This window comes from Lemur catta, chromosome 14 (genome assembly GCF_020740605.2).
Source record: "Lemur catta isolate mLemCat1 chromosome 14, mLemCat1.pri, whole genome shotgun sequence".
In the NCBI taxonomy this organism is placed as follows: Eukaryota; Metazoa; Chordata; class Mammalia; order Primates; family Lemuridae; genus Lemur; species Lemur catta.
In genome coordinates, this window is record NC_059141.1 from 12,055,443 (window position 1) to 12,077,054 (window position 21,612).

General features: G+C 44.8%; 1 protein-coding gene across 3 annotated transcripts in view; it reads left to right on the top strand.

Annotated features, from left to right (window-relative positions):
• Window positions 1-21,612, top strand: part of GFRA1 (GDNF family receptor alpha 1) — a 202,851-nt gene that overhangs the window by 56,692 nt on the left and 124,547 nt on the right. The gene's annotated exons all lie outside the window — the stretch shown is intronic.

Below are 21,612 nucleotides of genomic sequence, written 5' to 3' on the forward strand. Positions count from 1 at the left end.
GCATTAGGGAGAATATCGGCTCTCTCTGATAGAAGTGCAGTAGTGGGTAACAATGAGGGTACTGTTGTGTTGTCTTTTAAGAGTCTGGAGTCATAGACCTACTTTTATAAATAATTCATAAATCCCAACAAGCTCTAAGTAATAAGTTCCATTTGGCTAGAGACTAAGAGATGAGCAAAATTGAAAAGGTGTCGCGACTGTTCGTGTAATGAAAGCACTGCTGTCAGGGCCCGTTGTTGCAGTGAGTTCCTTCCTTGACAAATTGGGGGGTCAGTGGGGCGCTCTGGGAGGAGAATATTATATTTTTTTCTGTGAGCTAGAATGCAAGCACCACTCCACACTGAATTGCATTTCTCCCCTTGAAACACAAAACGCATGAGTTTGGAAAGTCCGAACGTGTGTGCTGAGGCTCCCAGGAATGGAAAGGGGGAGGCTTGAGTCAGATCTGGCTTTTCTGCACACAATGGTGAGCGTTCACGGTGCTTGTAATTGGCATAAAAAATGGCTTACGAGACTGTCTATTGTCAAGATTGCCTCCTTTTTTAATCAGTCATGCCATTCGATTGATGGGATTTGCCTGTCAGTAGCAATGATATGCAGAGCAAAAGTTATAATTATCTACAAATCACTGGCTATCGAGACTTAATAGCATCTGCCAGAGACAGAGTCTGCTAGCTACCCATTGCCCTGTGTGAGGTGGGCGGCAGCTCCCTTCCAAGGTATTACTAGGATTTCAAACGGAGAGAACTGAACTCGCTTTTGTGAATTATTTACACAGCTCTGGCCTTATCGGACCATTTCGTGCAGAGACACATTCTCTGAAATGATGGCAGAGAGCTCGCCAGCTGGTACCCACTTCGTACCTTTGTTCCTGGCCATTCTGCTTACAAAAATATCGCTCAGTAAAACCTTCAGCCGGCGACTGTCATATCAGACCAAGACAAAATGTTCCGTGTCTTAGAGACAGAATCTAAAACCGTGATCTCCATAAATGTCTTCTGTGGTTGAAACTCTGGGCCGGAATTGTGCCATTAACTTGAAACATGGGAGCGATGAATTTTGCTAGAAATCAACAAGCAGAAAACTGTGTGGCTTCCAATGAGCAGATGCCACTGGGTTGTCTTCTGAAGCCCATCCACGCAATGGCGACTTTGAGTGACTCTGCCTTCTTGGACACGCCATGGGCATCCAGGCCCTGCTAGTTTTGGCTTGGCCAAGGAGTCCTGGGCGGTTTGGGGGAAACGCTGCTTTGCAAGTGTGTGCTCCTGGCAGGGAGGGAGGGAGGACTTTGCCCAGAGCAGTCCCTGCCTGTTCAGGCTGCTGTGTACCCTGGCAGGTCCTGGCAGGGAGGCAGGCTTGCAGTTGACAACATCAGACATTCTCAGAGGAAACAGAAGTTATTTCCTCTGGATTGCATTATCTTTTATTTCACTACAGATCAATCTTGTTATAGTAGGTGACAGCACAGCAGATACTGCTGGGCTTTTCTCTGCTGTATCTGTGGTGCGTGCACGTGGGAGGATGTTTCTGCCGTGCTCCTTTGCCATTTTATAGCTTCTTTCTGTTCTTTCATCTGTAAATGCCACTTGCTGTGATGCTTAGACCACAGGGTCTGAGGACGGTCAAGGACCAGTGGGCCTGCAGCTGAGCCTTTCTAAATAAGAGTTGCAGGGCCACAGGGCCACGTTTTCAAGGAGCCTTAATTGACCTACATTCCCTGTTGTCCACGGAGCTCATGAGCCATTGGGAGGCTCTCAGGAATTCCGAAGTGCCGTAGAATTGCTCTTCACAACATCAAATGCAATTGAAAATGCTGTATGTGCATGTGTGTTTAGAATCTCTAGTTTCAGAGCACTTTTATGCCAATCGTTTAATAACGATGAAGTCAGGACCAGACACACACGCACACACAAACACACATGCCTCATTTGAGGTTACTGAAGCACCTTTTGAATGCTCATCCGTAGCCTCAACCTTGATTCTGAAATTGAACAGCGGCTTGGAAATCAAAGCAATACCACTTAGCAGAGTGTTTTAAAGCGTAAGTGGGCACAGTATAAAGATTTCACCATTGAGTTCATTCTCTATGCGCTGTCAACTGAAGTCCCTTAACAACTCTGAGCCCAAGGAGGCATAGCCTTTCCTCCTCCCCAGTTCTCAACTGGATCCAGGATCTTGTTAAAGCAGAGATTTTTTCTTCCAACTCAAGTCATTTGTGATACCTCTCAAACATAGCGCACAGCGTGCTTATTCTGCAACTGGTAAACCGGTAAACATGTGCCTGCCAGGCACTTTCTAGGCCTAGAGAGTAAAATGAACAAGACAGCTAAGGCCCCCATTCTCATGGAACTTACAGCCTGGCTTTGGGGGGCATTGGGTAGCCAAGCATGCAGCAAATAAACAAGGTAAATTCAGAGAGGGGTGAATGAAGAGAGTATCTCAGGGTAACGTGCTTGTGGCTAGGAGGGCCACTCGAGATGGGACGGCCAGAGAATGACAAGAAGGACCAGGTGTCGGAGTATCACAAGGGAAAAGCCCATTAGGCAGGAACACCCCAATGCTCCAGGCACAGAAGGAAGCTGGGGTGTGGCTGGAGCCCAAGAGCTAAGGAGGGAATTGTGTGAAATGAACAAGGAGAGCAAGGCAGGAGTGCAGTCTGGGCGCAGAGGGAGGGAGCCGAGGTGGGTGTGGAGCAGAAGAGTGGCATGGTCTGTTTACATTTCAAAACGCCCTCTCAGGGTGCTGGGAAGATGCACAAGAACAGTGTGTGAGAAGTGCAAGCCAGGACCTGGGCTGAGTGCTGAGCGGGCTCAGGCCCTGACTGCCACCCCCAGTGAGTCTGCTCTTCTGGGCAGTGGGAACAGGCAGCCCCATTCCCAGCCAGCTCACCTCTGCCGAGTACCCGCTTTCTGCTCGCTCTGCCTGCAGAGGGCTTTGTGCCCGTGGCTTATACCTCCTGTCCTTAAGGTTGGCCAATTATGCTCATCAAAGACATCATTAAAATATTCCCATACGTCTTAAGAAAACCCACTCTTCTCCAAATGCACACATATGTATCATATATTTAACCCAGCTGAGTATGATGCAGAGGACAGATAGCAAATTTCAAGATCTCTAGGACCACACTGGCAACAAAGAAAGGGGCCCTTTGGGGGACTGTGGTCCCCTACAGACCCCATGCCCTTTTGCCGGGGGCAGCCACTCCCCAACTCTGCAGAGTGAGGCCAGGCAGGAATATGGATCCACAATTGCAGATATCCAGTAGTTTCAAGAGAAGTCAGTAAACTGAGACGGCATGCCAAACCTTATGATTTTTAAGCTTTTAATTAAAGCTTAAACAGACAAACTAAATCTATCCGTGGCCAGAATGGCCTCTTATCTCAGACTGGTGGCCAGTGCTTAGGAAACCTCAATTGTGCTTCCAGCAAGGTTGCTGCCTTTGTGGACGGAGCTTGGGCCAGGTGCTTTGACCTCTGGCCTCAGTTTTCTCATCTGTAAAATGAAAGAATTGGAGAAATCCCTGACCCTGCTTGGCTTTGGGCCGATGGTCTATCTTGAGAAATTGTAAGTGGATTTGAGCTAATAGAGTGGCAACATATCCCTTGTACAAATTTTGGTTGTTCTAGATAACTTGGGTGAAAGCAGAGGCTTCCCTCATGGCTGCAGATTAAGTCAAAAGAATATGGTTTCAAAAGTGTAATGTATGTGCCCATTTTGAAACATCAGCTCTTTCCCACATGGTTAAATACTAGAATTCACAATGGATGGCACCACTTTTATTAATTTGAAGAGAACAATAAATCACAGCTTGGTTTCTGGCAGCCAAGCTCAGCCTGTAAATCGCTGGGGTGGGCTTGTGGCAACATGGGCCTGCTGCCACTTATAATGAGCTTGACTAGAGCTGTTTGCATATTTCAAACTTGTGGTCAACTTGCTGGGGCTGGTCTTAGGTTTTCTCAACCACTTCTGAAAACTCAATCTATCATGAAGCTATGACCCCTTAGCTATGAATTATGGTTCCCCTGAAAATGTTTTGCATTATGATTATTTTCTTTATGGGTGTGGGATTTGGGTGAATGAATTAAATCAATTGTTAACTATTTCCAGGTAAACATTCCAAGTTGTTCCATGATGGTTAGCTAGTAAATGAGAAAAATACATTAACACTTTCATGGTGGCAAGTGGTTGGTTCTCTGGTCATACTTCCTAAATGCAACTGTTTACAGTGTATGTATATCATCTCCCTACTGTGCCTGGAATCAATATAATACTCAGAGTCATATAGGCAATGCATCCATCTTTCCAGCACAAACTGAACAACATTACCATTTAATTTTACATAGGTTCACTTTGTGTGTGCGTGTGTGTGTGTGTGTGTGTGTGTGTGTGTGAGAGAGAGAGAGAGTGAGATATCCAAGGAAAATAATAACCAGATTTAAATAATCACATTCTCTGAGGTGCTTTATTACATTCTGTGTGAGCTGTGCAGGGCTGCTTCTTCCCTGCCAGGTGACCTTGGGCTGGATCTTTCCTTGTAGCAGATTCATGTGTGCCCACTCCAAGTGAAGAGCATGAATTTGGGGTGAGGTTTTAGTCTCTTCTACCACTAATTTGGATTTCAAAATTGCCAGATCAGGAAAGGGAGAAACTTGGATTCTTCTGTTGAGACCATAGCTCTTAAGAAGAACAGTCTGTCCTTTTAAAATTTTTGTTGGGATACTAATAATAATGCCAATATTTGCGTACCTTCTATATTCCAGGCAATGGTCTAGGTACTTTGCACACATTTTCTCATTGAATCTACTCCCAAACTTTATGAGTACAGTCAGCACTGCATAACAATATTTTGATCAATGACAGACCACATATACGCTGGTGGTCCTATAAGATTATAATATTGGAATTTTACTATACCTTTTCTATGATTATATACGCTCAGATACTTAACCATTGTGTTGCAGTTGCCTTCAATATTCAGTACAGTGACATGCCGTACAGGTTTGTAGCCTAGGAGCAAGAGGCTATGTAGACTTGGTGTGTAGTAGGCTATACCATCTAGGTTTGTATAAGTACACTTTATGATGTTTGCACAAATGAGGAAATCACCTAATGATACATTTCTCAGAATGTATCCCTGTTGTAAAGTGACACATGACTGTAATTCTAACCAATGATCCCATTTCACAGAAAAGAAAACTGAGGCACAGAGTGGAATTGACCTAATGGTGGTTATATAACTAGTGAGTAGTGGAGCCAGGATAATTTTTTAATTGATAGGCTTTATTTTATTTTACTGAACAGTTTTAGAGATATGAAAAATTATGAAGATAATACAGAGAGTTTCCATATATCCTGTACCCAGGTTTCCCTGTCATTAACATCTTACTTTAGTATGGTATATTTGTTACAATTAATGACTCAATACTGATACTTTATTACTAACTAAAGTCCATAGTTTGTTTTAATTCCCTTAGTTTTTTTTTTTTCTAATGCCCTTTTTCTGTTCTGGGATCCCATCCAGGATGCCACAATACATTTAGTTGTCATGTCCCCTGAGGCTCCTCTTGGCTGCGATGGTGACTTAGCCCGTTCCTGCTGCTATGACAAAATAGCTTAGACTGGATCATTTATAAACATCACAGATTTATTGCCCACAGTTCTGCAGGCTGGGAAGTCCAAGATCAGAGTGCCAGCAGATTTGCTGTCTGGTGAGGATTTGTTGTCTGCTTCACCATGGCATCATCTGGCACTGTCTTCACACGGCAGAAGGGCAAAGCGGTGGCCTCAAGCCTCCCTTAAAGAGCACCAACCCCATTCATGAGACTGGAGTCCTCGTAACCTAATCAACTTCGAAAGACCCCACCTCTTAGTACTCACACATGGGGGATTAACTTTCAACATATGGATTTGGGGCAGGTAGACATTCAGACCACAACAGTTTCTCAGACTTTCCTGGTTTTTGAATGCCCTCGGCAGTTTCAAGGAGTGCTGTTCAGGTATACTGTAGGATTCTTCTCTCTTGGAATTTCTCTGATTTTTTTTTTTTTTTTTTATGATTTGACTAGAGTTATGGGTTTTGGGGAGGAAGATCACAGAGGTAAAGTGCCATTTTCATCCCATAATATTAAGGGCATGTATGTACTATCAACATGATTTATGACACTGGTGTTGACCTTGATCACCGGGCTGAAGTAGTGTTTGTCAAGTTTCTCTGCTGTAAAGCTACTTTTCCCTGTTTTCCGTACTGTACTCTTTGGGAGGAAGTCTATGCATGGCCCGCCCTTAAGGAATGGGGAGTTAGGCTCCATTTCACTGAGGGTGGAGTATCTCTAGAAATTATTCCTCCGCACTTGAGAGTTGCCTCTTATCCTTCATTTATTAATTTATTCAGTAATTTAAATCAATGTGGACTCGTGGGTATTTATGTCACACTTTGGGTTATAATGCAATAAATACTATTTTATTTATTTGATTCCAGCTTTGCCCGTTAGGAGCTCTTAAAGTTGGCTCCTGTGCCCTTTGGAATATTCTTCATCAAAAATAATTTTTTGAGCCCTTCTCTAATACTTTATGGTACTACAAGATGCTCCAGGCTCATCATGTATATTTCCCACCTCTACAATCAGTCATTTTTCCAAGGAGTCCTGGTCCCTTTTACTGGAGAATGGCACTAGAAACTGGGATCTGGGTACTAGGTGTGCTTGTTGCTACTGGGGTGTCCTTCCTTTTAGTCCCTCTCAGCTGACAGAGAAATATGTGTATATACTGACCTGTGTATATACACTTCTGTAAATATGTATGTGACGAGGTGTATCAATATTAAGTTAAGCATGAATTTTTACTGACATGTCCAACTCTAATCTATTACCACATGGATCATTCTAGCCTCTTCTTGCTTATCTGTAGATTCCCAAGCCCACAGTGAGACACCTGGGCCAGGATTTTGAACCCTAGGCAGTCTGACTTCAGGTCCTCCTCACTCTTACAGAAGTCTCATCTGCCCCCAGTGGGACAGAGTCACAGATCCTTGACCCTTTCTAAGCTCAGCATGACTGCTTAGTTGTAGAAGGGCAAGTTGACTGGGTGCCCCTCTGTCTCCACACCAGACCCAGGCTTGTTCTCATGACCTGCAGCCAGTTCTAGCTCTGCAAGCTTCTCTGTGGGTTTGCCTTATCTGGAGCAAAGCCAGTTGCATAGTGCCTTGTTTCTGTGCAAAGGCATTGGTACTTTTCCCCGCAGCCTGGCAAGCCAGGGACAAAACAACTGGACTATTCATAACATTCCAGCTGTTGCGTGCTTACACCCGCATACCTTCCTCAGATTGGTTGCTGCTCATTGAGGACCAAGACAGAGCCATCCTTTAAGTCTCTGAGTTTGTTCTGGGGATAGATTTTGAGGTTTTGAGGTGTTTCTGCTTGGGCAGGAGGGTGGCTGTGAGCAGGAGGGTTGAACATGATTTTCTGTGTGGGTTGGCACCCATCTGCCCATTTCCCCTAGCTTCCTCTCTCTGCCACCCTTTTGTAGATGCCCGTGCTGGTCCACAGTCCTCCCCGGTCAGAGGAGTTGTCCCCAATGAGAGATCTGCTGTGGCGGCTGCATCTAGCAGCCGGCTGACAGGGGTGCCTTGGAGACAGTTGGTACCCATTTTCTAATTCCTTCTGGTGCACCTGGTCTACTACAGCCCAGCACTCAAAGAGTGGGGGCTGCCTGAACCGCTGATTTCAGGGAGCCTGGCTTGCTGGAAGTCCCAGAGCATTACAAAGGATTGTAGTTAATTCATGCAAAGTTTTTGCTTGTAGCTGAAGCAATCTTTTGGGATGAATTTTGTGAATTGATAGAAATATGTTTACACTTGACAGCGGGTTTGGTGACATGTTCCTCTGCTGATGGCTGGGTGTGGGCACTCGTTGACAAGTGGCTTTCTTCTAGGGGGCACCAGGGGCCTTCCTTTCTAGCACCCCTCCCCCATCTCACCTCGTTCATCCTCATAAAGCTTCACCAGATTGATCCCTTTTCTTCAAAATGCTTGTCCACGCCACTGTGACTGGGGAGCTATTGCTTCCTCTACCTGGAATGCTTCTCTTTTCAGCACCCCTTTCCCCATTCTGCACCCCACCCTCAGAAAAGTATGCAGGGTCTGCCATTAGCTGGCCGGCACGGCGGTGGGTGCTCATCTCCAAGGTGTGCAGGCGAGGGGGACGCTCGTTTTTGCACAGTCCTCCGATGTCTTATTACAATAGTCACAGCCAGTGTGACATTGTACCTGGAAATCTTTGAGAAGGTGCCACCCAGCACCCCTTCTAGATACGCCGCTGCTCCTGCCTGCTCTTCAAGACTCAGCCCAAATCCTCCCTGCGAGGTTGCCTCTGACTCCCAGGCGGGAGTTCTGCCTCCCCACGCTCTGTCAGCACTTCTCTCGCGCTTCTGTAGGGATCTGTATGAACCTTCCGGCCTCCCACAGCACCTTGAGCTCCAGAGAGAAGCCATCTGGAAGTGCTGAGCACGTAGTAGGTACTCAATAGGTATGTGAGGAATGAAAGCGAAATTGGCTCAGAGGAATCAGCGTTGTGTGTGGCCTTCGCGTGTGCGCACACGCTTCTTTCCCATTTGTGTCTGACAGTGTAGGTCCTTTCATGGAGGTGAGGCAGACCGCTGCCTGTGTGGTAGATGATCATGTCGCCTTGCAAGTCAAATCATATCCTATCCTTGAGTCCAGAAGTCTTTCTCCATTCTGTTCCCCCACTGCCAATTTTTTGGGGAGGTGAGGGTTGGGGGGGGGGTGAAGTATTTGGACCTAGAATGGATCAACAAGTGTTTATTAATACCTGCTCAAGTTTGTACAAGGCATGAGCAGGAGCACGGGGCAGAGGTGGATTTAGCAGACACTGCCTCTGCCTTCCAAGAGCCGATGATTTCACCCAGGGCCAGTCGGTCTGTGGGTGGTGGGTGCTGTCTTCTCCCAGTGCTGGAGGGAGTTGTAGAGATAGGAGTCCCCAGTATGGGATGATTTTGGAGAAAGTTTTGAAGGAAGCAGAATGTCTGAGTGCACAGGACAAGGGCAGCCTCGGGGTTGTGTGGGGTGGGGGCAGGACAGTCTGAATGGAGGTGGAGACAAAGACAAGCCCGGTGTTGTGTTTATGGGATGTCGAGAAGGCAGTGAACCTGGCAGGCTCTGGGTTGGGATTGGATGGGGCCAGTTACGGAGCTTTTGCAACCTGGTTACTGCCCCCAAAACCTCTTTGTTTTCCTGTACCCTTGAACACTCCCAGTGTGATTGAGAAATTTTGTCTACCAAATGCATAGTATTAGCTATTGAGTTTTCCCATTTTTATTACTCATTTTATTACTTCATTCGTTACTCAAGGACTACCAATCAGCTACTCAGTGTTCCTGATCAGCATAATGAGTATTACATCCCGGAGTTGATGAAATTCCAGTTCATAAAAAAACTTGATATTTTAGATAGCTTGAGTAATGATTTTCTTGGTAATTTTAAAATCTAGTTAGCAGAATTTAGACTTGTTCTAGGAAGCCCAAGAAAACCAGTGTAGCTTTTTGAGCAGGGAAATAGCATGTGCTGTGCATACCATACACCTGTCCATGTTGTACATTGGGTGGCCAAAGGTAACGATGACCTCTCCTGACCAGCTGACTTAGTGTGCACCAGCCACGTTGCCAAGTGCTCCAGACCTTAATGCACTTTCTCCCCCAGAATAATCCTGCTGTGAACTAGATGTTTTTGTTCCCTCCAAATTCATATGTTAAAATCCTAACCCTAATGTGTGCATTAGGAGATGGGGTCTTTGGGAGATAAGTAGGTCATGAGGATGGAGCCCTCGTGAATGGGATTAGTGCCCTTATGAAAAAGAGAGGAGAGGGCTTCTGCTGTGGGCTTTCCGCCATGTGGGAACGTAACAAGAAGGGAGTCGTCTGCAAACCGGGAAGAGTGTCTTCACCAAGAGCCTGACTCTGTTGGCCCACTGATCTTGGACTTCTAACCTCTAGAACTGTGAGATACAAATATTTGTTGTTTAATAAATGTTTGTGCTTTCTGATATTTTTCTATAGAAGCCCAAGCTGACTCAGAGAAACCCCATGAGGGTTACATATTCATTTCTGTCCCTGTTTTCAGATGCTGACATAGAGTCAGAAAACTTAAGTAGTTTTACTTTGCAGAAGTTCTTACGCGTAGGGAAGGGCTGAGTCTGAGTTCATACCCAAGCAATTGGTCTGAATTCTTAACGACTGCACTACACTGTCGTCTGGGAGGGACCAGAAGGCTGAGTTGGGCTTGCCAATGGGTCAGGATAGACAGTGAACCATCAGGCCAGAGGTCCAGCCAAGCCCCAGAGAAATGAAAGCATGTGTCCAACAAGACTTTATATAAGTCTTCATGGCAACTTTATTCATAATAGCCCCAAACTGGAAATAGCCTAGGTGCCCATCAGTAGGAGAAAGGACAAACTGATTTACTCATAGAATGGAACACTACTGAACTATAAAAAAGAACAAAGCATTGATGCACACAAAAACATGATGAGTTTCATAAAATGCTGGGTGAAAAAAGCCTTTCACAAAAGAGGAAACCCTGTATGGTTCCATTTATGCGAAATTCTTCAAACTCATCTATGATGAAAGAAACTCAGAACTTTGGTTGCTTCTGGAGAAATGGGCGTGGAGATTGACTTGGAAGAGGTGAGAGGCGCCCTTCTGGGTTGGTGGTAATGCTCTTTATCTTGCTAGGGTTTGGGCTATGCAGGGGTATGCATTTGTCAAAACTTGATAATATACACTTAAGATATGTGCATTTCACTGTTTGTAAATTTTACCTTAAAAGGAAAAAATTTTAAATAAATACTGGACTCTGGTGTATGGTATGTTCACTGACGTATTTAGGGGCAAGTGTACTGATGTCTGCAGTTTATTTTGAAATGTATCCAAAATAAAAATGAGACATACTTACTGCAAGATGGATAGAGGGGTGGATAGATGGATAATGTGTGATGGAGCAAGTATAGTACAAGATTAATGACAGAGAGTAGGTGTAGCATGTTCATTGTAAAATCCATTCACCTTTGCTGCATGTTTGAAAACTTCGTAATAGAATGTTGGAGATCCCAGTTGGGGTCCTTTGTATAAATAGAGATCACGTGGCCTCCGTAACCATCAATGCAGAGGGCACTCAGAGGTGGACCCGCCCAGAGAAGGAGGCAGCGCCTGGGGTCTGGCTGCAGAGCTTCAGGTGAGGAGGGGGCTTGGGGTCTCAGACGAGTGGAGATGCTGCAGAGCAGGCTCTGACTTGGATGCTGCGATTACTTAGGATGCTATAACAAATGACCACAGACCGGGTGGTTTAAAACAACAGAAATCTGTTCTCTAGCAGTTCTGGAGGCTGGAGGTCTGAAATCAAGGTGGGAGCAGGGTGTGCTCTCTCTGAAGGCTCTGGGGAAGGATCCTTCCCTGCCTCCTTCCCTGTCTGGTGGTTCTCAGCAACGCTTGGCGTTCCTTGGCTTGTAGTAGCTCAGATCTCTGCCTTCGTCATCGTATGCCTCTGTGTCTTCTTATGAGGACAACAGTCATTTTGGATTTAGGGCCCACCAAATCCATTGTGACTGCATCTTAACTTAAAAGATATATCTGCAAAGATCCTGTTTCCAAATAAGGTCATATTTTGAGGTTCAAAGGAAACTTGAATTTTGGGGGAGACTATGCAACCACTACAGATGGACAACCAGCCAACCCCGGGCCCCCAAATGAGGAGCGAGCAGTAGGGACGGAGGGCAGAAGAGAGAGTCGGGGGCTGGCAGGCAGGGAGGACATCCTGAGGTGGGTGGAGAAGAAAACAAGGGCTTAGGAGGGAGGAAAACAAGGCAAGTGGGTTTGCAGGAAAGGGCTAGGTCTCAGCCTAGGCCTCTCTATCCATTTATCTCCTGAATATCTTAAAGAATTAAAATGTAAATCTCGGAAATTAAATCCATGGGTGCAGTGTAAACAGAGGAGGCTTTTATGGAACAGACAAAGCTGTTCCTTCTCCTTATTAAACAGCCATGGGTGGGAAAGCACGTCTGTATGTACAGGTTTTATTTGAGATGGATTAAGGTTCGTGATGAGCGAATCTCTGAAGGATTGCAGGTGCAGTTCTCATAAGCCCACAAAAGTTCAGCTCCTTATCTGGGGCTTATCCAAACCTGACGAAACCTTTTAGGCCAGCGTGGAGGTTAGGGACCTCCAGCAGCTGAAAGTTAATATCCTGCATCAGGAAACCACCTGTACCGTGGGGGGATGTGGGGGAGAGAGGCCAATAAATTAACGCATTCTCCCCACTGGGGGCCTGCTGTGGCTGGAGCTTCCTGGGCCTGGACCACCCACTTTCTTTGATGGATGGATTACAGGTTTAGCCCCTGCAGCCCCTTTGGAAGAGGAGTTCATGAATACGAGTTCTTGGGATCTTTTACCTCATTCTGTTCTCACATCAGCTTATGGGATCTGGTCCCTGCCACCTGCCGCTGCTCTCGCCTTCCTGCCGTGTCCCTTCCTCAGGCCTCTATTTGGCCACTGGGACCCAAGTCCAAGCCCACTCGTGCCTCAGCACCCGGAACATTCCTCTGGTAGCTGGCCACTCTTTCTTTGTTAGGCAGTCATCTCCTCAGAGAGATGCCTCCCCTGGCCATCCTGGCTAAAGTTTTACACCCATGCCCCAAACCTCTACCTCATTTGCTCATTTAATTTCTTTGTAGCACTTGTAGTGGGTTGAATTATTGTGTTCCCCCAAAATTCATGTCCACCTGGAACCTGTGAATGTGACCTCATTTGGAAATACAGGTAATGTCTTAGTTCATTTGGAAGCCATATATACACACCAAGGTATAACAAAATAGCATACATTGGGTAGCTTATAAATGACAGAAATTTATTTCTGACAGTTTTGGAGATTGGGAAGTGCAAGATCAAGGTGCTGGCAGATTTGGTGCCTGGTAAGGGCCCGATTTCTGGTTTATAGGTGGTACCTTCTAGCTGTATCCTCAGTGGAAAAGGCAAAGCAGCTCTCGGGGTTGCTTTTGTAAGGGCACTAATCTCATTCATGAGGCTCTGCCCCCGGGACTTAATCATCTCCCAAAGTCCCCCCCCCCAATACCATCACCCTGGTGATTAGGTTTCCACATATGAATGTTGGGGGGACACAAAGATTTTAGACCAAAGCAGTTAAGGATCTTGAGATGAAATAACCCTGGATTTAAGGTATGCCCTAAATCCAATGACTCGTTGTCCTTAGAAAAAGAGGAGAAGACACAGAGAGAGAGAGGGCCACATGAAGACAGAGGCAGAGCTTGGAGTTATGTTGCCACCAGAAGCTGGAGGAAGCAAGGAAGGATTCTTCTTAAGAAACTTCAGAGGGAGCAAGGCCCTGCTGACACCTTAATTTTGATTTTCTGTCCCCCAGAACTGTGAAAAAGTAATTTTTTGTTGTTTTAAGCCACCGAATTTGTGATAATGTGTTGCAGTAGCCCTAGGAAGCTAATATAGTAATCACTGGTTCTGAAATTACTTTTCATTCTTTGGTTTACTTGTTCCTTGCCTGTCTCTTTGGCTGGAATATAAACTACATGAGTACAAGGCCCTGGATGGGACTCTCCCCCATGTCCCAGTGCCTAGATCAGGGCCAGGTGTTATTGTACCAGGTGTATGGAAACTTGCGAGTATTTGTCAAATTAATGAACCCTGTGAGATAGGAGTTGTCTTCCTCTCTGGTTGATGAAACAGACACGCAGAGAGGTTTATTAACTTGCCCCAAATCACACACTTGGCAGAGTCAGGATTCAAACTCAGGCCTTCTGGTCCTCAAGTTCTGGTTTATTCCACAGCCTCATAGCAGCTTTTTTTTTTTTTTAATTATCCTTAATATCTTTAGTATAGGTTTTCTAATATCTTCTCCCAGTGCATATCTTGATTATATGAAGATGAGCCTGGCTTCGGAGACAAGCTGAAGGTCATTCAAAGTTCATTTTACTAAATACAGCAAGAATCTCCGCAGGTATGATCCTGCCAGTCTAGGGCAGAAATTGGATGTGGCTTTGGTTTCCTGTGTCAACCCCACTAGACTACATGCTTCTCGTGGGCAGGACCTGTCTTACTCATGTTTTTATTCCCAAGGCCTGAAACAAAGCAAGTATTTAATGGATGTTTGAATGAATTAGTGGATGGATGGATAGGTGGATGCCTGACAGTGAGGATAATTCTGAAAAAGAACTTGTGATAGAACTTAGAAAAATGATTACCACTTCGAAGCAGCATTCTGTTCTGTTAAAGGAGGCCTCTTGCTCTATGGCCACGGCTTGAGTGTTTGTGTGGATCAGCAATATATTAAATCCTTGATGCTAGAACTTTGACTTTTCTTATGCTTTCCATGGGCATTAATGTGTGATTGTCCTAAAAACTGGAAAAAGTATATATATATATAGATAGATATTGAAAGTAGAAAATTCATACCATAGTAGACTGGCGCTCAGAGGGCATGGAACCATTTTGGTGCCATACCTAACCATAATGTCATGTCAGGAAAGTCACTTTTGCTGCTTGAATGTTCTCATCTGCAAAGTGAGGGATTGGACATCTTCCTGAAGACTCATCCTGTCCAGCCTGTTATTCTATGAGATGATGACTTCCGGCCACCTCTGTGTTGACACACTAAACTTTTTTACCTTGTGTCTTTCCCTGACCCCCCCATTTGTATCTTTCCTTAACTAGATTTTAAGCCTTCCCTTTACCACTGAGTCCCCTGTGCTGCCTCCTGCTCAGTAGATGCACTTCATCATGATGGGCTGCTTAGCTGAGGATGGCAGCTGGGTTTAGTCTCACTCTGGACAAAGTGTCATTGGTCCCAAGGCTGAACCTGGTGTGGGAACCACTGAGGACTGTGTAATTTCTGTGAACTTGCCTCCTGTCTAAAATAGTGATATGCAGGTTTCCAAAAAGTCAATCAGAATTTTGGGGGAGATATTTGGAAACCTTAAGCCATGTGTCATTATCTGTGCCCCCTCATCATGTGTGGCAGAGGTTCCCAGTGCAGAGAGACTCGGGGGTGGCACAACTCTCCTTCAGAAACTTCGATACTTGCTCTTTGTCCTTACCCCCCACCCAGTCCTCTTAGACTTTAAAGATAGTGTGGTAGACAAAATAATGTCCTCCCAGAGGTGCTTGCATCCTAATCCCCGAAACTTGTGAATATGTTATCTTGCATAGGGAAAGAGACTTTGTTGATGTAAGTTAAGGATTTTGAGATGGAGAGATAATCCTGGATTATCCAGGCAGGCCCAGTGCAGTCACAAAGACTGTTGTAAGAAGGAGGCAGAAGAATCACAGTCAGAGGAGATGTGATGGTGGACACAGAGGCAAGACAGAGAAAGAGAGATTTGAAGATGCTGTAGAGCTGGTGCATTACCCGAGGGCTAGCAATGGAGGAGGAGGCAATTGCCACCTCAAGGCCTGCAGGGCTAAGAGGAGGGAGTGGTTAATGGAATGCAAGGTGTACTGTTGTCCTTGAAGATGGAGGAAGGGGGCACAAACCATGGACTGCAGGAGGCCTCTAGAAGCTGGGGAAGGCAAGGAAAAAGATTCCCTCCTGGAACATCTAGGAGCACAGCCTGCTGACACCTTGATTTTAAGACTTCTGATTTGCAAGACAGTACATTTATGTTGTTTTAAACTACTAAGTCTGTGGTAATTTGTTATAGCAGCAATAGGAAACTAATACAGATAGAGATGCCTTTACTATTAGATTACAAATACTAAGGAGAGGAGGGCTTCTTGAACAAGATTATTTTGCATTCACTCATCCAATCAACATTTGTGGAGCATCTGTTATGTTCCAGGCGGTGTGTGAGGCACAAAGTGGGTGTGCTGGATTTAAAAAAAAAAATTAGACATAGATCTGGCTCTCCAGGAGCTTACAGTTCTATAAGGAAGATAAGACATGGACAAGAGTAAAACCACAAGGCTGAAAATGGTTGGTATACAAATGTGGGTGGGCCAGCCACGTAACTGCTTAGGGCAGCCATCTATGAGGGGAGCTAAGCACACCATCAAATATGGCTTAGAAAATGCTATACAAATTCTTTTTGAAAAGAGTATGGGATGTGTGTGGAAAAAATATCAATAGTTTGATAAGCATTTTGGGATAAGAAATAAAACCCCAAGGAACTGGTTTCCTTGGTGAGGCTTAGGTTTCAATAGGGTTTGCAAGTTTGGGCATGAACGGAATTGCTGGTGACCAAGCAGGGGAATCCAAGTGCCCCAGTGTTGCTCCCTCTTACCTTTTCCTGACATAGCACTCAGTCTTCTCTCTGCAAGAATGTTAAGCAAATATTTAAAGGCTATCATTTTGAAGGGCGCAGAATTAGAAGTCTGCCTGGTGTGTTGTGTGTCTCAATCTGGCTGTGAAAATATAACGAAAAAGATAGAATTAAACTAATTGGTCAATTTAAAGTAGAGAAAGAGTTCTTCATAAAGGCACTAAAGAAGGCTGAATGTTTTTTAAACTTGGCCTTGAAGGAGAAGAAAACATTATTTGAGTGCAGGAGTTGGCAAGCTGTAGTCTCCAGTCTGGCCACCTATTTTTGTAAATAAAGTTTTATTGGAACACAGCCACACCCATTCGTTTACATATTGTTTATGGCTACTTTTGCACTACAGTGGCAAGGTTGAATGGTTTCCACAAAGAACGTAGGGTGTACAAACTGAAAACACTTATTATCTGGTTCATAACAGAAAAAGCCAGAGAAAGCATCTCTTACTCTTTGTCTAACTCCTGTTTTCCTGTGTCTCCATGGCAGGATTTTGGTCTGAAGCCATAATGAGTGAGAAATTTCAGAAATGGTTCTCAGTCTGTGTAGGGAATTAAGATGAAGATATCAACAGAGTGATGAAATGAGCCAAGGTGCTCAGAGGTGCTCCTAAATGCTGGAGTATCTTTTTAATTCGGGCATGTAGCAAACAATTATTGATGCCCTGTTGTATGTGAATCAGTAGGCTGAGAATTGAATCATCCAAAAAAATATCAAAGTTGCTCATTGGGTTTGTTTCTTTTCTAATTATTGAACATGGGTAATCCATAGTTGTAGGGTAATTGTATAGCAACCAGAATACTTAATTATTCAGAAACCCAGCCCTTGATCCAACTGAATATTGTGTAGTTAGTTCCATATCGATAAGAACTATACCAGAAATTTTAATTAACCTTTCAAACTCCCTTTCAATTTCTTCAGGATAAATTAGAAAACATAGAGTGTCTACCGGGTTCATCTGCGGCGAGGGTTAGTTGAAAGTTGACCCAGCAAGGTGAGCTGGGTCAGGAGTGATTCATTGGAAATGGCTTTGTTTTGCTTGACTGTCTGGTGGGAAAGAATTCATGGGGTTATTTTTAGATATTCTATTCTCATTTATCAGTCAACTTTGGCAACATCGGTTTACCTAACGGACTCAATTTGTAAATAGTAAAACAAATTCGCAGGAATATTTAGAAACTACTTTCTGCATATACAGCAGGGCGAGAGACCAGAAGCTATATTAGTAGCTCACTGGCCATCCTAAGGCTCCTTATTTAAGGCTTTATAACGAGCCTCCTTTTTATAGGACGTTGCCTCCTGTTGGCTTAGGCACAGCTGGCACAGGGACGTGGGGGAGGCAGGGGATTTGGAATCAGGTCCCAATGCAGGAGTACCCCCACCGGGGTTAGTTTGAGAGGGTCTGCGTCCCTCTGTCTGTCTTCTCAGGTAACAGGGCACAGAATATTTCCAACAAAAGCAGGATTTGTGTCTCTTAAGAGACAGGTTCTTCTCTGCTGGCTACATCAGAAAATACAACACAGATGTGATTGATGGCGAGGGATTAGTGACATTTCCGTGAACTTGGGACTTGATGAAACCCTTTATCTTTCATTCCCAGCGTGTAGTTTTTTTCACCTCATGTCCCCAAGTGTGTTTGGTTTTATTTTTCCTTTGAATGGTAAAGAATATGTTAATAGATTTTTAAGAATCGACTCAAAAAACCCCCAAATCTTAAAAATCCTTTCTGTTTCCTTCCTCTCCCTAAACTTTAATAGCCCCTGGAGTGGGTGTGGAGGTGGCAGGAGTCTTTTGTATTTTCCAAACCTGCTGTTTGCACAAGTGGCTGTTATGACTGCAGCAACATAATTGCTCTTAAAATGCCTCAATAATAAAAAAAAAAATCTATTTTTACTTTGTAATCTTGAAGCTTCTTGGCTTCGTTTTTTCCAGGCCACTTTAGTAACTTCTGAAAATTTGCCTGACAAAATATGATTTCCCAGCTTGACCAACTAACAGCTCTTTGTCAGGGGGGTTGGCTGTGTGTGTGGAGGGCCCCTGGGGAGCGCTGGAGGGGGTGGGAGTTGCACAGAGGCAGAGGGGATTTCGATTCGTAGGTGGCACCTGTCTCTGCTTTCTCTTAAACACTTAAAAGGAAACATAAATATAGACAAGGTACTTCCCAGCACTCGCCTGGGACTGCCTCTGTTTTCCCAGGCTTGGTTGAAAATGTAGGGGAGGCATCTCTGAGTTCCTGTCTGTACTCGGTGCCCATAACTGCTTGCTGGCCTGGTCAGTTTGGTTATCAGTCCAGCCTCCCACTCACATGGAATTTTCTTTGTTTTTCTGAATGATGCTTCTAAGAGGATGTGCTCAGGGTGACTCTGGAGGGACAAGAGCTGGTCACCTTTGAGGGAGGGGATTCCTGCTGGGGTGAAAGTGCTCTAGGCAGCCTCTTCCAATGCTGAGTCTGTGGTTTGACTCTTTGTGGATTCAGCCTCCAAACAAAGCTAGCTCTTCCTTTGCTTTGGACAATTCATTCACCCTTCACCAGACCATGAATCCTGTGGGTATGATTTGTAATGACCCTGAAGGCAGGGGCTCTTGGAAAGCACCTTTCAGATGGGTTTTCCAGAGCTGGTGGATGGTGATGCTAAGAACAGGTCTATGGAATACCCCCTAACATCTGGGGTCTCCAGGGAAAGAGTACAAGCAGAAGCCTACCCAACCCCTTTTTTGCAGGCCAGAGGCCTCACCTGCACACCTGTGCACACCCAGTCTGCAGGCACAAACTCCTGGTCTCTGGCGGGAGTGAAGATTTATTTGTGTACCCTAACATAGGTATCCTGGCCCATGGGCACGTGGAATGGGGTATCCTTTCAAAGCAAGGGCATTTATATCAGTGCAGGCAAAAATCCCCAAACCACTAAAAAATTATTAATAAATTACTCCTAAATCATAGTGAGAAACAGAGGAAAGATTCATTTGGACTCTGTAGTGTCATCTAAGCAACTCCTAGCCCTCCTGTTAACTGAAAACTAAATCAGATTTGTTCACACTGCTCTGATCATTGAAGTACCAGGCCTCTGTGTTTCCCTTACGTGTGTTGGCTCACTTTAAACCATTTTCAGATATTTGGAGACTTGGGGAGACAGTCTAGTTAAAACCTTGCAGTTTTTCCCTGGCAATGTGTAAGTTGCCCCTTCTTGTAGACTGAAAAGGTATTGTTAAACTTAAGTCAGTCTGTGTGATGCTGTACTGTTTAGAGTGTCAGTTTTTCACAATGTGGTTGCTGAAAAGTTTATTGCCTGGTGCCAGAAAAGTCACTCTGATTTCATTTTCAAAAGTTGAACTTAAAACTCAGAATATACTTTCTTTATAATTATGCTTCTTATTTGGCAACATATGGTGAAAATGTATACGGCCTATCAATGTGAAAGAACAGAGCTGAGGCTCCAGGCTTTTATGGTGATTACATCTACCTGTATGGGGGCTTTATGTGCTTACAATTTGAATCATTTATAGATGCACACTCAACAGAGTTCTAGCATAACTAGTACTGTGGGTTTTTTTTTTTTTGCTGACTAAATGATAGGCAAAGCAATTTTCAACAAATGTCTCCCAGTAGGCTGTCATCATAGAAGCCTTGTAATATTGCTTTTTAACCTTAGCATTGGCAGCTATCCAGAAATTATTGCATTGATACCAAACTGCCTTGCACCAGGCAGTTGCCCTTTTCTCCATGGGAACCCGGTGAACTCTCAAGTAGGTGCCTGCTCCCCTCCCCTCGGGCTCTCTTGTTTTTGTTTCAGGGAGATCTTTTACCTGTTTCTTGTTCAGCTTTAGGTAGCCAAGCACACTGGAAGTTGAAAAGTACAGCAAAACAATTCCCTGGATTGTGTTATTACACCTTTAATGCATTCAATTAACATTCAGAGCTTTGTCACCAAATAAATGATGCACGTCATTGGTGGCACAAAGGGAAAGGAAAGGTTTGGGGTATTTTTCCTCCCCTTAGGCAAAGACAGATCCAGCTTCCTTCTTTCTCTTTCTATCCTCCTTCCTTTCCTTTCTTTCACTTTCAGAACCTCTTAGAAATGGCTTTGGGGGGTTAGTAGGTCATGATTCTGTGGTTTTGGGAAGGATGTGTTGAGACTTCTGGGGAAGGACTTGGATGAAGCAAATACACTGCAGTTGCCCCGCAGAGGAGGGCGGGATCCTGGCCGCATCCTTCAGGCCTGAGCAAGAACTTTAGTTCCTGGGCCTGCGCCTTTAGTGGGAGCTCTGGAGAAGACTCTGGACCCCAGCCTTGTCCCGTCTCCTGTCTGCAGAGCACGGGCTTGGGATGGACACTGACTTCCTGGGAGCCCATTGCTCTTCTTTGAATTCCAGCAAGTGGGGTGCACTGGTCCACTCTCGTGTCCGGGTAGAGAGGAGCAGTCCGGTGACTACCAAGTTGCAGAAGTTTGATTTCAAACACCCATCAAGTTTTGAGTACACCTGCTTGGTGTCGTGTCAGGCATGGGGCACTTGAACGATTTGGCTTTATGAGTGCAGGGGCATCACCAGCAGTTGGCACAGTGCTTTGTGAAGGGAAGCTCAGGCAATGTGCTGAACGAACGGCTCCTTTCTCAGTTGGTGGGAGAAGGCTCTTGTGTCCACATGTCGTGCCGGCTCTGGGTTGACTCATGACAGCATCCCCCGGCTGCATCCCAGTTGCTGTGCCTTGGTTTTTCTGTCCAGCTCTGGTCCCCTCTGCCTTGCCTGGGGCTCTCATCAGGCTGGAAATACCTCCCTGGGGGGCATTTGTCTTCTCATAGAGAGCTATGCCTGTGTTCACCTTCATCGGGAAAAGAGACCTTAAAAGAACCCCTGGCCTAATGCATTTGCCTTGACCTTCTAAAATGATGAGTGCTGTAAATGGAGAGAAATAGATAACTATTATATATCCATGGTTCTTAGAAGATTCTGTGTTTGGCTTGGAAAAAAGCATTGTGCTGGATAAAATTGGAAATGTAAACTGTAATAGAAAATCAAACTCAAAGCATTGAATAAAATCATGAAAGTCAATGGTTTTCAACCTCCTTCCTGCATTTCCATTGCATGAGAGATGTTTCATTCGGTAAGTATGAATGAATGAGTGACTGACTGAATGAATGAATTTCAGAACCTGTTTATGTAATAATTCTGCTGTGATGGACACCTGAAAGGAATGAGACTTAAGGTAGCTCCTTTAGTCACAAATGTAAATGCTGCACTAATGTGTAAAACAGGTTTGGGGTGTAGGTGCAGT